We start from the raw sequence: 18226 nt of genomic DNA, 5'->3' as shown, positions 1-18226 counted from the left end.
ATTTAGAAGTTTACTGCCTCTGAACATGGTGGTTCCTTCGTTCTCTTTAGTCACCATGGCTAGTAGCCACTGAAGGACTACCTCCCCCATGAATCTATCCAATCTCCATTTAAAGCTTTCTGTCATTCTTTTGCCTAGGTATGTTTCGAATATTGCTTTGTTCCGAGTCTAATATAATAACGAAGACAAAGGCAGTAAGGATATACAGGTGCGGATCCACATTGTAAGTAAGGACAGAAGTAGTAGTAGTACAAGATACAAACATTTCGTGCCCTGAAAAAGTAAGAGTTTTGGCAGATCTTGGCTGTTTTCTGTTGGTGGAAGTCTCTTCCAAAGGAGTGGGACTATCACTGAAAGCATCCTGAGTTCAAAGTGACACTATCCAATACAGAGACAGGTTGGCATGATTCAGCACAGACTTGGGTTTTCAGGTAGCAGCTCAGCCCCTTGGAATGGGCTACTTAGAGGAGCGCAGGAAATGCAGTCCTTGGTGATCTTCAGGCTGAATGATTTAAATTGCCTTTGAAAATGACCTGTGGCAGGAGGAAGGTCAGAAAGTTCATGTCCAGGAGCACATGCAAATAGGGCGCCAGTCACTGTTTTTTCTAGAATATTTCTCCAAAGATAACAAATTGACTAGTTGGTACTTTGGGAACTCTGCAGTGTACAAGTTACCATTTGTGCTCAAAAGTCTATGCTTGTGGAACGGGGGGCTTTGGGGTGAAAAACAGCCCAACGAATGCCCTGGCGTCATGTAGTCCATGGGGTCGCAAAGAGCCGGACTCGACTGTGTGACTGAACAACAACAACAATGTCCTTTATGTAAAGTCTGATTATTTACAATTAAAATGCCAGAGCACCTCACCATCTTTTATTTCAACCGTTACTTAACTTTTTAAAGAAAGCAAAAAACCTGAGGCTCTTTAAATGTGAACAGATGGGTTACTTCCATACACTTGGAGCCATATTGAACACAATACAAAATTATTCAAGGAAGTTAAACAGAAGCAGACTATAAAGAGATAAAGAATGTGCTCACATAACCAAATGCTTAGGGAATAAAACAACACATGTCATTCACTGTTGATAGGTGCAAAGTGAAATCCTTGTTATTTAGGAACACAGTACACACAATTCTCTTCTATACACTTCGAGATCATTAGATCGTTTTCTCCACCCACATAAGCACATAAACATGGGTTCATATACAATCAGCACACCAAGGCAGAATGAAGAATGGGAGAGTTGTGCTTTCTCACACAAAGATAAGGGAGGCAAGCATACATCTGCCATTCTCAGTCTGTCCTGATGCACTGCTTCCACACGCACACTGATATGGAGTGGGCAGGAAGAAACAGGATTCTGTTAAGCTATACAATGATGTGGGGCAGAAAATTTTCCAAAACAGAAAATGTTCTGGAATATTTTCCAATGCTATATATATTTCCATGGAAAACTTTCTGCCTCACATATATAAATACAGTCTGTTTCGCTATAGTTATCAGGGCTGTTGTGCTGCAAATCAGTCCTGTTAGATGGGATAAATATGGGATATGAAGCATGGGCAGATCCCAGTGTTTTACATGGTCCAGGCTTGTACATGGTGTAGCTGCCATCTTTTGCGGTATGTTATGAATTTTTTATAATTGTTGCTTTATTTATATTTGTAAGCGGCCTTGAGTTCCATGGGGTAGAAAAGCGGCTAATAAATGTTTTAAGTAAATAATATGTAAATAAATTTGGGTAGCATTATTTAAATATAAAATTATTTATTTACATTTTAATTTGAAAATTTTCTAATGCAAATTTTGCCAGAAGACCCACATTACTGAGGCTATATGAGGATCATTCTACACAGTGCTGTGTGCGCTCATGGAGGGAAAGATGATATCTAGTGTTGGGGTCTAAGGTTACGTGCTCCAATGTAAATAAACCATTAAGCTTAGAAAAAGTAATGTCATTACATAAAAGTAACTGTCACATGTCCTAAATACTGTGCATCACTTTTACCACCTTATCTTTAAATTATCTTTAAATATATATGCAGAGTGCATCATGCGAAATGCTGGCCTGGATGAATCACAAGCGGGAAATAAGATTGCTGGGGAAAAGATCAACAATCTCAGATATGCAGATGATACCACTCTAATGGCAGAAAGTGAAGAGGACCTAAAGAGCCTCCTGCTCAGGGTAAAAGAGGAGAGCGCAAAAGAGGGCTTGAAGCTCAACATCAAAAAAACTAAGATCATGGCATCCGGCCCCATCACTCCTTGGCAAATAGAAGGGGAAGTTGTGGAAGTAGTGACAGACTTCAGGTTCCTGGGATCCCAGATCACCGCAGACTGTGACAGCAGCCATGAAATTAAAAGATGCCTGCTCCTTGGGAGGAAAGCGATGGCGAACCTCAACAGCATGATAAAAAGTAGAGACATCACCCTGCCAACAAAAGTCTGCATGGTCAAAGCAATGGTATTCCCAGTAGTCATGTATGGCTACGAGAGTTGGACTATAAGGAAGGCCGAGCGCCGAAGAATAGATTCTTTTGAACTATGGTGCTGGAGAAGACTCTTGAGAGTCCCTTGGACTGCAAGAAGATCAAATCAGTCAATCCTAAAAGAAATCAACCCTGACTGTTCCCTGGAAGGCCAGATAATGAAACTGAAGCTCAAATACTTTGGCCACCAAATCAGAAGGGAGCACTCACTGGAGAAGACCCTGATGCTGGGAAAGATTGAAGGTCAAAGAAGACGGGGACGGCAAAGGATGAGATGGTTAGACAGTGTCATAGATGCAATGAACATGAAATTGAGTAAACTTCAGAGGATGGCGGAAGACAGGAGGGCCTGGCGTGATCTGGTCCATGGGGTTGCGAAGAATCGGACTTGACTGTGCGACTGAACAACTTTAAACTGGTATACTCAGGCAGGCAACGGGTGCATCTATATATACAGCTTCCAGGCGTAAAAAGTCTAAAGAATTTCAGTTTAGAAAAAGATATTCATGAAAAAGGAGACACACAAACAGGATGAAGGTGAATAGAGAAGTGCAGTTTCCTTTTTCTTATGACTTCACTATGAACATCTCAATTAAATTACCTAGTATCATTACCAAAGGATGCAAACCTATGCCAAGGGTGACAATTAAATCCTGTTGCTGCTAAATGCTGTGACAGACCATGAAAGGATGGATCCCTCTATAATTAGCCTTATCTGTTTTGTCTTCACTTTCTCTGATGTATCTGGGGGTTGGCCTCTTTCAAGCACAGGATTGTAGGACCTATGATAAGTAAAGGTAAAGGTTTCCCTTGCTTGAAAGCTAGTCGATTATGACTCTAGGGGGCACTGCTCATCTCTGTTTCCAAGCCGAAGAGCCAGCACTGTCCAAAGATGTTTCCGTGGTCATGTGGCAGGCATGACTAAACGCCGAGGTGCACAGAACGCTGTTACCTTCCCACCGAAGGAGTGGGAAGCAATTTCTTGCTTTCGAACTGCTAGGTTGGCAGGAGCTGGGGCCAGAAATGGGAGCTCACTGAGTCACGCAGCACTAAATCTGTTGAGGACTGCATTGTTAGTTTCTTGTCAGTATGGAAAATCTTACATTGCAGCTTCATCTAGGCTTTTAACCCGTATGAAAAGCATTCTCCAAACTTGAGGATGTTTGCATTCAGGCCACGAGCACCATTATTTAAATCTAGTACACATGAAGCTGCCTTATACTGACTCAGACCCTTGGTCCATCAAAGTCAGTATTGTCTACTCAAACTGGCAGCAGCTCTCCAGAGTCTCAGGCAGAGGTCTTTCACATCACCTACTGCCTGGGCCTTTTTACTGGAGATGCCAGGAATTGAACCTGGGACAGTAGCATTCAGCTTTGGAAATTAGCAAACTTTAAGTACCAGCAAGATGATTTGTGGGAAACACACTCCATTTTCTACGTGTATGTGCATTTTTGGAAAAACTAGAATGTATTATGTCCTTTAGATTACATATATGACCCTTTTCCAGTCCACTCCCATGATATTCTTGGAGGTCCACTCCCAAGAGTTGCAGAGGGAGAAGAGAGGATAGAAAATTCAGGTGAAGGAGTGCAGCTTTGCTCATGTCGAATAAGGTCCAAGTCACTGTTTGTTTTCTAGCAGATAGCTGACTTAGGAGTGGCTCAAGACAGCTCTGTATCACAATCACAAGCCCTGCTACATAATTAAAAATGGGTGCTGGCTGTTTGAAGGCTTAACCTTGCCACTGAAAACTTACTCTGGGATTATTTTAACTTCCAAATATCCCCAACACAAGTTAAGCATAGCTCTGGCCAGTGTTCCCTCTAAGCTGAGTTAATGTGAGCTAGCTCACAGTTTTTTAGCCTCCGGCTCATATGTTTTTGTCTTAGCTCAGGAAGGATGGCTCCAGAGCCAACTAATTTATGCAGTAGCCAAATCGCTCGCTCACAACTTTAATGCCCATAGCTCACAAAATAGAATTTTTGCTCACAAGACTCCACAGCTTAGTGGGAACATTGGCCCTGGCTACTACTTATCTAGGGCCCCGGTCACACGGGCCAGATATCGCGGCGGGGGGGGGAGATGTGGCTAATTGCCCCGGTGCAGTTTGATCCATGATTACACGATCAGAGGCACCGGCGGCACACCACAGGTCCTTCCCTCGGCGCCGGCGGGTAAATGAGGGACCGGAGGGAAATGCCGTGCGCCAGCACGATCACGGAAGTCTGGAGGTAGCCCGTGGCAAACGTTTACTAGTACCTTGGAGGTACTAGTTTTTTAACTCGCATTGTCGGCGGTAAGCCACGGGTGCGCTCCACTTCCCAGATGTTGGGGTGTAATCATGCCTGGATAATCCGCCCACCATCCGTGCCTCTCCCGTGGCAATTTTGCCGTGTGACCGGGCCCTGGATTGGTTTAATTTCCCTTTCTTAGTCTTCTCCAGTATATCCATTTGATTAATTAAACTCATCTTTCTTTTCCATAACTACAATCAAAGTCACAAAAGAGAGCCTTACCTTAGCATACTTTTCACCAGTCTCAAGCTTCTAATCCTCCTCTGACAACTCACTACCCCTCTGCCATTATCCAGTCCTTCCCATTGCACCCCCATGCTTCTGACCTGCATAAACTCATTAAGATATTTTCTGTGCCTTAACTTTGCCATTACAATGCCTTCTGTCATGTTCCCCATGCTTGGAAGACATCCTCCCCCACATCTCTTCTGGAAGATGCTTTCCTCTCTAATCCCCTTCCTGAAGGACCCTACCCATACTCTACCATTGCCTGCATTGTCCTCAGGATTCTCCACACCCATTACTCTTTACTCAATATCCTATACAAATGTCCCCTTCATTGGTAGCCTGTATTAATGAAGACAACAATGTGGCTATCAGAGCAAGAAACCATGTCAATTATATTTTGCAGGGTACCTGGTCAGCAGCAATAGTGTTTAGATGGGTTGTCTGTAGCAACAAGTAAGAATCACCTCCAGAAAACTTGTGTCAGCTATAAGAGTTGGGCTCCTCCCCCCTTGGGGAATCTCCACGTTCTCAGGTCATCTATGCACCACAGACATATATAGTCATATGCCATATTTCTTCTGCAAAATTCAGAGCATCATTTTAATCTCACAACCCCCTCCCCCAAGGTAAGATAGACAGTGACTGTTCCAAGGTCTCCCCCCCCCACTGAGTGCAGCTGAACTTAATTTTCCCATGTCCCAGCCCAACACTCCAGCTACTACACTATAGAACTAGTGACTTGGCAGGCTAGTTACCTAATAATGTATATTTTCCTTTCCCTGTGACTTAACAGCCTACAAGCCATATGTATAATATATATTAAAAAAATTGCACGGTTGTGTTAATTGTATAAGTAGTATTTTTTTTTTCTTGAACAGTTAAAGAGATTAGAAGATCTGGAGTTGATAATACCATCTGTACCTCTTGGCTCCTGACAGCAGAAATTCCATTCCAGAAGGAGGCACATGGAAGTTTGGTGGCGTACAGTTCAGTTCCACTTTGAAAATATGGAGTCCTGGTTCATGTAACCCAGTACTGTTCAAGATCTCATTTCCAAATATTATACTGGACCTGATAACTGGAGACTTTAACCAGACACGGCAGGAATTGAAACGGAGACCTTGCCTCATGCCAATGCATGTGCACTACCACCAAAGTAAAGAGAGCCAGTGTGGTGTAGTGGATACACTGCTGGAGTAGGATCTGGGAGACCCCGGTTCGAATCCCCTCTCTGCCATGGAAGTTCACTGTGTGACCTTGGGCCAGTCACACACTCTCGGCCTAACCTGCCTCACAGGATTGCTGTGAGGACAAAATGGAGAAGAGGATAACAATGTAAGCTGCTTTGGGTGCTCTCTGGAGAGAAAGGTGGGGGGTATAAGTGATAGAGCTAAATAAATAAAATAGGGGCCCTCCCCATGCCTTGCTCAAAGCTCACTGGAGAAAAGGTGTAACAAATAAACAAATGCTACCTTATTACACACTCTGCCATGGTGAGCAAGTAGATATGGATTGTTTCCCTACCAGAACACAAAGGGGAGTCGTGGACTGAGAGTGAGCAGTTGTCTTTTCTTAAACATGGATAACAGCTGATCTGCCTGAGCTAGCCAGGGCAGATTCGCATCTCTTTTCCTTCATGGTGGCTGCGTGTACCAAGCACCCATGTATCAAGGTGCCTGTAACACTGTGTGGTGCAATCATGTGCTGCACTGCCACATTTTATTGAGATGGAGGCTGCATGAGTTGCATTCCCAGAACTGCAAGAGAACATCCATGACTGGCCTTTTCAAACAATCATTGTTATTGCATGGTGGGGTCCATAACTAGATAAGCTGCCCTTAGGTTCAGCTAAGGTATTGCTGTTACTTAAGGATCCTCCCCAAAATAATATTTTAATACAGCCAGATCACCTTGATCTTTTAAGATGTGACCCCTCTTGAGCAAATTTACTTTGAAATACATATTGCAGCAGCAAACTCCTTGTTTCTCCTTCCAAAGCAAGAACAGACCAATGTTCTTAAGATATATCTTTAAAATATTACTGGATAAAATAATTAGTGATGATCTTTGTAATTATGTAACTTAAATGTGTGTGCCATTAGAATTATATAAATAAATCATTCATACAAAGGAGCTGTTGTACTGGGCTCAGGAATTCCTAAAAAACAGCAAAATAAGGCATTCCTTTACAATACTTTAATAGATTCCTTAACCTGTTGCTTTTTGTAAGACATTTTGATCATTTAAAGAGCATGCATTTAGAAGACAATGCCTTTTATTTCATTATTTTAGCATGTGGACAGCTGAGACTTGACTACATCTTCCCAGCCATCTTTACATTACATTAATCACTTTTTGTTTATATCTGCACAATGAAAATGTTTTTAGGGAACGCTATAATTTGTACAGTTCATTCTACTGTATATATCTCAAGTATTTTATGATAGCTGGAGAGCTACTTTGTAATTTATAATGTGCCCTATATAATATTTGTCTTGCCAGGCTGATTTTCCTTGCGTGATACCAAACAAATTTTAATTTAGACACAACAAAACTACCAACATATCCATTAGATAATGCACTGTTGTTTGATAGGAAAAGCCCCATCCTAAATTACTGTATATTTACAAGTGTTTTGTAGTTCTTTAGGCAAGGGGGGGGAGAGATGATTTAAGTACTTCTTATCTAATAATGAATTTATAGCACAGTAAAATTATATAGGACTTGCATAGAGCCTATGGAATAATTTGTAGCTGCTACAAAATATTTTGGGGATAAGGGGTTAAGACATTACTTAAGAACAGCTCAGTTCTTCACATACCTTAGGGTTTGTTTTTTTTAAAGCAAGGAAAAAAATCCAAACCCTGCCTCTTGTCTCAGAACAACAAAGGACTGACGACATATCTGTTACAGGGAATACTGTTAGTTCATGTAAGAATATATTATACATATTTTTGGGGGGGGAATTATATAATAACATTGTAACTTGCACTTCACTAGAAGAAAAGAGGAAATGATACAATAGATCAAATCTTGCCCCACCTTTCCCCCTCCCCCCTTTCTTGGTGAAACGGACATAAATTGTTTAGGAGCACCACAGCGCCACCAACACAGATCAATACAAAACAAAAAAGATTTCCCACCGTGTGCAAAAAAAAAAACCCCTAGAAAAATGCCAAAAATTACAAAATGTCTCCCAATTACACCTTCTCAAGAAAAGAACACGACACCTTAGGCGAGGTATGCTCATTAGGATCCTTTATATAAAGAATGCTTTAAGATGAGTGACCAAAAGAGAGCTGATTGGCGAATACAAAGGCCAATGTTTAGTAACAGACATAACTTAATATAAACCCTGTCAATCCCCTCCTTCATTACATGAAGGGCAGTTTCTCGTGTAGTTTACACCAAGCCAATTCATCCAACCCCCAAATAATTGCAGGCACAAACAATAAAAAAAGTATTCCTGGTACCCATCAAACAATGCATTTGGTGGGTTTTTTTAGGAATAATATTTTATGTTTTGCTCTGCACATATTTATTATCAGTTTTAGAGGCTCCACCTTGAAAACATTCCAGTTCTTCATAAAAGATCCAAGTACAACGTATGGTTCTAAGAGATTCACGCTTATGGAGAGAAAGAAAATTGTTTTCAAATATATGCTCAGATATATACATATATACACATAACAGCCGACGTCGGCTTCAATTAATTAAAAGAGCTCAAACCTAAGAGGAAAATACAAGCCTGTGTCTGTTTCCTAAACATAAGAAATATATTTGAAGCCAGCGGATTACCACCAAAAAAATGTAAAAGGATTAGAAAACTTACCCCGAAAAGAAGCAGACAGCTGCCTCTTCACAACGACTGTAACAAAATAGGCTGTGTTTAGTTTCTCGCTTGCAAATAACCACCTCCACGCAGCCAAAGAATCCCCAAACATCTTTAGAAATCTTTGCAAATGCAAACCGAGAGTCTTTTCCACGATCAGTGGTCAGTTCCGAAGGTTACCCCCCACACACCTCAGGATCTGCGAGGGCGTTTGGATAAACCAGAGAAATATCCAAAGAAGATTAAAAGCAGAGGCAGCAGGAGCCAGAAGACTCTGGGGTTAACAACTTTGTAATGGCAAACAGGCGTGTTCTGATTGGTTGGGAGGGCAGTGTCCCTACACAGTCTGCACTATCCCCCGCTCTCCCCCCTTCCGCAGCCTGGAAAAAATGCAGAAATGCAGTGTGCCATTTTATACAGGCTTTTTAAACACACCCCACAACCCAGCCACCAAAAAGGCTAGGCTTCATCTTTTGTGACACTGCAAAACAAGAGCTCCCTCAAGCTTTTCTGCGTCCCTTTCAGAACATAAACGTGTCCTTGGGGGAACGGGAAAGGGGTGGCGGTGGTAGGGGGCACGCACACAAATATAATTCACTCGTTTCCAGACAGGCAGGAGCTCTTTGGCAATTTCCCCTCCCACACTGAATATTTCTTAAAAGATCATGGCCAAATAATGCACACGTTAATTAGTCGTGTCGCCCCCCCCCCCTCCAATCTTCGGTCAAGGCACCTAGTTCGATTTTAAAGTCAATATAGCAAAATTTAGTTGGGTTGAATGGTATCACGGCACCTAAAAAGCCAGTCGTGCCTGGAACAAAAATCCATGACTCCTTGATAATGAAAGAAATAACAGAAAGGGGTTGGTTTCTCTCCCCCCCTCCCCCCAATCTACACACCTACCGTCATAAACAGAACTAAGAATATTAATTTCAATAGATACATCTATTGTGGTAGGCATAGTTATTCCACAAATACTGTTTAAAAACCCCTCCTTATACTGACTGACAGAATTCTGCCATGCTGCCCACAAACAAAATGGCTGTGGCACTGAGTTTTTTTGGATCCTCCCACCGAGCAGCTCCCCCGCGGCCTCCGGGAAGTGATATAAATCCGAAATAAATCAGTAGGCAAAGTACAATGCGCCGTCCAAAGTCTACATGACATCAGGAAGGCGAGAGACGGTGACAAAACGCTGTTCTAGCGAAAGAGATCTTTTAAAATCATTATTGTTTAAATAATGTGCATCAATCACTGGAAATTTACATGGCTGTGTAATTTGAACTTCCTGCTTTACATATGTATAAGGTCTTTCACCTATCTTGGCAGGCTTTCAAATTAAGTGGGCTGGGAAATTTGATACTGCGTGTCTTCCTTGAGAGCTGACTGAGGTACTCGGTTGCTATAACTGTGCGGGTAAAATGCAGACGAAATCCCTGGCCTAACAAAGAAAAACAAAAATAATAAGATCTGGTGAAAACTGGTCCTCCATTTTCCCATTTACTCTTTTGGACAAAACATGAATTGCACGGGGCAAACAGTGAGAAGTCCGGCCCTGAAGAGAAACTAAGTTTAATTGTTGCATGCAAGTCTTTTGTAGTATTCTATGTTTTGTAGATTTGTAGCTTAAAAGAATAGTTTCCAAAACGTTAGAAACTTTAGTACTAACTTAACACCCTTCATTTCATTACACTGAGGGGAACTATATTACTCTACATTAAATTTGCTCACAGGTTATTTGAAGTGTTAAAAACATTTAAGCTTTTTACTTGCAATTCTATGGTATCTATAATGCTCCAAATTGAATAACTCAAGGGTGTCTTTCATTTTACTTCAGTGAAAGCTATATTATTGTCCCCACTGAAACTACTCCTGATTTTTTAGGATTTGAGTATTGTAGTGCAAGTCACAAATTCCTTAAACTGGCATGTCTGCACTTCTGCTAACTTACTTTGCAAACTCTAATCATGTCTACTCAGAAGTAAATCCCACTGTATTCAATGATACTGTGAATAATTTCATTGTGCATACAATTCAAACCTTAACTCCCATTGATGGCAATAGCAGACTTCAACAGAAGTAACCTGCTTTGATACATTTCTATATAGGTAAACATTTCTTAATATTCCACCTTAACAGCCTGAGTTCAAGCAGCTGCGTTAGCTGAAATCTAATACCCCTTTTTGTGCTACTGTAAGTTACAACCACTTGGTAAGTAGCCATCCTTCCTGCTCTGCCCATCTGACACTACAATATATAGAAAGCTCTCAACCTTGCTTTCGTGTGCGGAAAGGATACCACCACTGGGAAGACAGGGAACTTTTGGATTCTGTGGAATTGGATATGTGAAGACCCACCTCCAAAACTCTATCTACCTCAAAAGCCTTCATCAGTTCTGTGGTAATTTGTTTTCTCACCCTCATGTTGCCAAATTCCATGAGCTGCTTCTTCAGTTTATCAGCACCAAAGATTAGGCCATATATCACCCAAAAAAGGAGTCTGAATGTCTATTTGTAGATTTCTCCATGAAAATAAGTTATAGAGCAGGGGTCCCCAACATAGTGGGCAGGGCCAGGGGTGTGTGTCTTCTGCCTGGCAAGGCCATTGGAGATCTGATTGGCCATGCAGAGTTTTTAAAAGTTGCTTCAGCAACAGCTGCCACCACAGCACAAAGATCTTCACTGTGTTACTCTGTGTATGCAAGAAAATATTTTTAAAAATATAGTAATTTTAAAAGGCATCCTGTTAAAGAGAGCTTCTGCCTGAAATGTTGAAGAGTTACTATTATAACTTCCCTCCCTGACATTTTGGGGTTGCAGCCACCACCGTTTGTTAGGATTACAGTGGTGCTTGCAGGTTTGAAAGAGCTGGGGACCTCTGCTATAGAGGAAAGGCTACAGTGTGGCTGAGCTGGGCTATATAATACCGCCTGGGCAGGGTGTTCTACATCTTAGGATCTTTTTTTGTGTTTCCCTGCCTTTAGATGGGAGGTGGGTGGTCATGAAAGACAGGGCCTTTTGGGTAGCTCACCACCTTGTGCTGGAATACCGTTTTGCTCTCTCTTTCACTTGGTTTCTTCACTAAAGGCTTCTTTTTTTGTATTTTTGCATGTGCATGTATGTTTGTGCCCATGCCTGGAAGTCATGGTGACCTCTGACAACTCCTAGTGAGGTATGGTGGATGTTCAGAGAAGTGGCTTGATAGCCTGCCTCTTCCTCCCAACCCTGGAATTCTTTGGAGTTCTCCCATCCAAATCCTTGCCAGGCCCTGCTTAGCTTCCAAGATCTGATGAGATCGGGCTTGCCTGGGCAATCCAGGTCAAGGGACTACCGTTTTTTGATGCCTGGCTAGGGGTAGCCAGGCCCCCCCTGGCCACCCATGGGGGATGGGAAGTTGATTTGCCAAATCCAGTTTCGGATACTCTTGGAGATTTGGGGATGGAGCCTGAGGAGGACAGGGACTGCAGTTGGTACAATTCCACTGACTGCACCCTCCAAAGCATTCATTTTCTCCAGGAGGAATTATCTCTGCAGTCCAGAGATGAGCTGTAATTCTGGGGGATTCCCAGGTCCTACCTGGAACCTGACATCCCTAAACCTTTTATTGTTATTGTTCCAGCTTGCTTCTAGTTAATTTAGTTGTTTCCCTCTGTTGTTCATAATTACTATTGAGAACACAAAGCTGCCGTACGCCGAATCAGCAGACTACTGTTGTATCAAGGTCAAGAGTGTCTGTGCCAGACTGGCAATGGCCCTCCAGGTTCTCAGGCAGAAACTACTACTCGATCCTTTTAACTGGAGATGCTGGTGAATGAACCTGTGGGACCGTCTGCATACAGAGCAGATGCTCTACCACTAGGGTTACCAACCTCCACGTGGTAGCTGGAGATCTCCTGGGATCAGTTTCCGTGGAGAAAATGGCCGCATTATTTTGCACTGAAGTCCCTCCCTCCCCAAACCCCGCCCTCCTCAGGCTCCACCCCCAAAATCTCTGGGTATTTCCCAACCTGGAGCTGGCAACCCTATCTACCACTGAGCCATGGTCCCTCCCCAATTACGGTTTTGTTTAGTTTGCGTGTTCTGCTTTAAACTGCTGTTGCTAGTTTAGTTGCTTTGGCAGTTTTAGCCATTTTGTTCATTTGTTTTTGCTTGATTTTGTATAATTGCTGATTGTTTATGGGTTAATATGATTGATTTTGTATCACTGCTGGGTTTTTTGGATCTATTCTTAATGTTTATTTATTTATTTTCATATTCTGCCCTCCCCGTGAATGGGCTCAGGCCAGATCACAACAAATAATTAAGCCATCCGGCACCACAAAAACACAATAATAAATAATTAAAACATTAAAACAAGAATTTAAAACAATTTGCACCAATTATGGCACAGTCTCCAACACTGGTGCCGCTGAACTCCTTGTTTAATCTGGGCCGTGTGAAAATGATGTCTTCAGCAGAGGAGGCCAACTTTTTCACGGGATGCCTGCTGCCTCAACCAAAGGCCTGGTGGAACAGCTCTGTTTTACAGGCCCTGCAGAATAACTTTATTGTATTATACACTGCCTCATGCACATTTTGTGAATATTTCACTTAATAAATTATTTTCTTAAACAATGTGTAGTTTTGTACATGAGCATCCAACTTTCATAAACGCTACAGCTTCTATTAAGAGCAACAATAATATATTCTAGATCTAATATAAACATTGCTAACCAAAATAATATTTTTGGGCAGGAACGCACAGGAACGGAGTTCCGGCTAGCTTCAGAGTTGGCCATGCCCACTACAGCCAAAACCTCTGTGTGCATGGCTACAGAGGGAAGGCCTTGGAGAGCGACCCGGCAACTCCAAGGTGGGTGGGCCAGGGGGGCCCTGGAATGATTGGGGAGGCAATGCCTCCCTGTGCCTTCCCTGGCCTGTCCAAGGGCCGGCTTGCCTGGGCTCCCCGCAGCCGCGGGGTGCCCAGGCAAGCCAAGGGAAGGCATGGAGGTGTGGCCTAATATGTTAATGAGTTTCTGATGTTGGGTGTGGCCTATTATGCTAATGAGTTCCTGCTGGGCTTTTTCTACAAAGAAAGCCCCGAGAATTCATAATTGTTGAGTGAGAATTCACCAAGGAAATCTGAGAATATCCTAATAAATGGATCTTTGCATTTTTCTCTGTGCTCCCAACTGGGTTCTGAAATAAAATTACAATTGCCACTGTTACTTGTATGTGAACTACTTACGTACCACCTATGCCTGACAGCACAGCACTATTGACCTATAGGACTCAGGTTGGCCTGGCTTGATTTGGATGTCATGGATAAATCTATGTTTGTTTGCGATGGACACAAACTTGGTTAAATCTCAAAATCAGACATTCCATCCATCCTTCTCTTGTACAACATGCTAAGATTGCAACTACAATAATATTTTTATTTCTACTATCTGAGATTAATTTGTTTCCCAAGAACCAGGATTCTTAAACAGGACTAAACTATGGTTAAGAATCCCAGCTCCTAATAAGGACACTGACCTCAGTTATTGAAGGTGCCAACATTCAGATGTCATGACTAATTGGCATTAGTTTACAACTTCTGTCTGGAAACCTGGCATGCCATATGATGAGAGGAAATTTCTTCGTGATGTCTGAGTGCAGTCTTATTATGTGTGTGTGGAGGGGTGGGTAGAAGCTCATGGAAGGACTTATATTTAAAAGTGAGGATGGGTTGCTTGAGATGTTTTTTGAATTAATTTTACTTCATGCATGCCTTAGTAAACTGGCAGGGGAGTAAGAACTGACAGTGGAGTTTTGACAGTTGGAAGTTGGATATTAGAGTGGTTACTTGAAAGGGGTGGCTATACAGGAGAGTGGGATAAGGCCCTGTGTAGCTATCAAATTATACTGTCTGGTTGACTGACAGTGCATTTGTAACAAAGTTATTAAAGCCTGCCAGAAAAAAGGGTTTCTTAGCATGTAATGTTCTAATAGCTGAAATTCTGTAGCTCCATGTCACCAGTTCATAATTACTTCAGACTGTGCTATATCGAACGCACTAGTTAAGTTTTTAAAAGATTTTTTTTGGTCTCTGTTAACTTTACCTCACACCGCAGCTATTGGGCACAGGCTTGGAGGATAGCGTATCCAAGCAAAAGTATTCCTGGCACAGCGGGAGACCAACCTGGGGTAGTATCTGTCATGGATGAAGGCAGGAGGGGTAAATGTTTAGTGAGGCTGACCATTGTTTGTGGTGACAGCTAGGCTGGGTGCTCTCAACTTGCCCAGATAGGCATGAGTAGGTTCTGGTGGGCTGTTGATGCCAGAACCCAAGAGTGTCTTAAGACCTTTTTACACACATAGGAGGGAGAACTGAAAAGGAGGTGTTCCTTCTCTGTGTGTGTGTGACTTGTGGGAGTGAATGTAGCCATGCAAAGGACACCATCCTCTGTATACATACACCAACTGTAATCTCACAACAAGGAGGGGCAGGGGTCATTTTGTAAAAAAAGAGGTGCAGGAGCTCATTAGCATAACTTATTAGCATAACTTGTTTGCATATGTCACACCCCCTGACATCACTGGAAGTGTGTCAGAAGGCAACATCCGCCGCTCAGGCTCCACTGGACTGTTTTGGATTGCTAGCTATTGGGGGGGGGGAAGCGCAGATCTGCCCTCACAGAGGAGGGAGCTTGTACCTGAAGGCAGGCCGGGTGGGGGCTCTGCAACTTACCTGGCTGCTTCTTGCTCCTCCTGGCCTGACTGAGGGCTGCTGGGAGCAGGGGGCGGGGCTTGTTGCATGTGCCCACCCCCTGGGCTCCTTATTGCCGAAGCGCCGCTCCTGTGCGCTCCCACAGGAAATGACCCCTGAGGAGGGGAAATCAGATGCTCAGGTATTGTAAGTCACAAGTTAGGTTAGTGATCTTTCTCTGTTTCATTTCATTTATGAGTCTGAACCATTGTTCTGTTATAGCCTGTATTCTCTCTAGAATGATGCCGGAATAAAACTTGTCTTTAAGAAAGATGTGATTGTCTTGTCTCCTACCTACACACCTCACCGTGGCTACCATTACCAAAGCAACCCTAGTTTGATTATTCTCCTGGTACCAAACTGTTGAGGGGCCAGAGATGAGGAGGTGGTGGCGATTCTGAAAGCGCTAAACCCTGTTTAAGAGGGGGTTGGAATAGGGTTGCCAGCTCTGGGTTGGGAAATACCTAGAGAGTTTGGGGGTGGAGCCTGAAGAGGGCGGGCTTTGGAAACAGAAGGGGCTTCAATGGGGTATAATACTATAGAGTCCAACTTCCAAAGCAGCCATTTTCTCCAGGTGAACTGATCTGTCACCTGGAGAGCAGTTGTGATAGCAGATCTCCAGCCACTATCTGGAGGTTGGCAACCCTAGGCTGAGAGCAGTGAGGCATTCCTACAGTGAAGAGCAAGTTTCCTTCTCCCACCATTACCCTCAGTTTCTGTTTCAGGAATGGGCCTTGCTCACTTGCTCATGGGGTTTTTTGCTTGAGCCAGGAACAAGGGTGGCCTGCCAGGCACTGGGGCAGAAGCACTGCAGTGTCGAGTGAAGTGATAAAAAGTTTTGCCCCAGGAAACAGAAAGGTTGTGGAAGGGGTTGAACCCATGACCACCACAGTAACACACTCTGAAATTCTTCTTGGAATTGAGCTCTTTTATTGAGCATCCTCCATCTATACATGTAGCTGCCATACTCAGCTGGTGTTGGAAGTGAAGGACTGCACAGTGTCTCTTTGCACAGAACACAACTGTAGCCTAGAGGGGGCAGTACAGCTAATAAGCTAGATAGGTCAGTTTCTTCTGTAGCCGTCCTCTTGTCTGCTGTGCTGATCTTTTGAAGGACTCACACGAGACACGATCTCTTGAGGGTAGAGGAATCTGTCTGCCCCAAAGGAGCAAGAGACTTTATTTTATACACACTCTGCCCCCCCCCCACCGTGAGGTGAGGCTGCTGGCTTGCACGTACAGTAACAGGGAAAAACAGATACTTAGACAGAATGCCTAAAATGCTTGCACAGTATCTTAAGACTTGCTTGCAGTTTCAGGATGCGCAAAGGTCAGGACTCTTAGTGTACCAAAGTCACTGATTGACCTTTATTTACAGAGTCTGGATGTGGCTTAGAACCAGGACTGGCATGCCATATCGCTGATCCCTACCCACACTCTTTGTTTACCTAGATGGCTAAGCCAAGGGATTTTCTTCCTGCAACTAACCTCCTATTCCTGTTTCTTTGTCTAACTGTCATGAGGACAAAATGTGCTCTCTCTATCCTAGTCTAGATGAGTAGTTGACATGGTTATTCTAGCTTTCCTTACCCTAGCACAAGGGTGTCAAACTCATTTGTTATGAGGGCCGGATCTGACATAAATGAGACCTTGTTGGGCTGGGCCATGTGTGTTGTAAAATGTAATGATAATAAAAGGCAAACACAAGTGTAGTTAACAGACTCACCAATTACAACTAGCCAAAAAGCTGAAGAACATGTAATAGAGAATAATGTATACAAAGTAGCTACAGAGAAAAAGTACAAAATGTAAACAATAAAGAACTGATATGTGCTACAATGTATAAACAAAGGAGAACTACTAAATGATACAACAATGGAGAACTGCTAAATAATTCAACATTGTGTCTGGATGTTTGATAATAACGTTTCAAAGTTTATCCTTCATCAGGATGTTCCCTTTAAGCTTGCTGTGGTTTTCATACTCTTACTAACATGCATTGGGAACAGTAACAATTCAATGCAAAATCAGACGCCAATGCCAGGTAGCGGAGATATAAACATTATAAAGGACACAAACACAATTTTTTAACTTAAAATAAAATCATGCTTAAAACATTAGCACTCTTGCAATATTTTGTTTATTTAACAGTGTCTGATAACTGACACCTCTTGCTCTGAATTATTGCATCAAAATGTCTGTGCTGTTGCAATCTTCAGTATGCTGTTCAAGTGTGTATCTGTAATCTGCAAACCTACTTTTGATTTATTGACATTCACTACAGAATTCTCATGCTCAGAGTTTTGAGCCTAGGGCCCAGGGGAAAACATGAAATGGGCATTGTGAGCTTTTATACATAAATTGCTTTGTGTGCTGGTCAAGAACATGAGAAGGCATCATGACACAGGCTGAGGGCTATGTGTTTATCTATGAAACGATAGTCTTCCTCAGTGGTCAGTATCAGCCTACTATATGGGAAGTCTAAGTTCAAAATCTCCAAAGGAAATATGCTGGGTGAACTTAGTCTGGACACACACTCTCAGCCTAATCCACCTCACTGACATGTTGTTATTCCTCCTCATCTAAATAATTCACATTGCTTTCCTACTGAGCAAGGGGAAGGGAACCCAGTTGCACCCAGGAGCT

The 18226-nt window shown here is 42.7% G+C and overlaps 1 protein-coding gene across 1 annotated transcript in view; it reads right to left on the bottom strand.

The window, feature by feature from the left end:
* Positions 1-9114, bottom strand: part of EPC1 (enhancer of polycomb homolog 1 (Drosophila)) — a 60535-nt gene extending 51421 nt beyond the window's left edge. The window contains exon 1 of the mRNA XM_015408128.1: positions 8852-9114. The gene's annotated coding sequence lies outside the window, so the exon portion shown is untranslated. The remainder of the gene's footprint in view (positions 1-8851) is intronic.
* Between the last annotated feature and the right edge of the window lie 9112 nt (positions 9115-18226).

Source organism: Gekko japonicus, unplaced genomic scaffold (genome assembly GCF_001447785.1).
Source record: "Gekko japonicus isolate JY-2015 unplaced genomic scaffold, Gekko_japonicus_V1.1 scaffold87, whole genome shotgun sequence".
Classification (NCBI taxonomy): domain Eukaryota; kingdom Metazoa; phylum Chordata; class Lepidosauria; order Squamata; family Gekkonidae; genus Gekko; species Gekko japonicus.
This window is presented reverse-complemented; position numbering and strand designations above follow the sequence as displayed.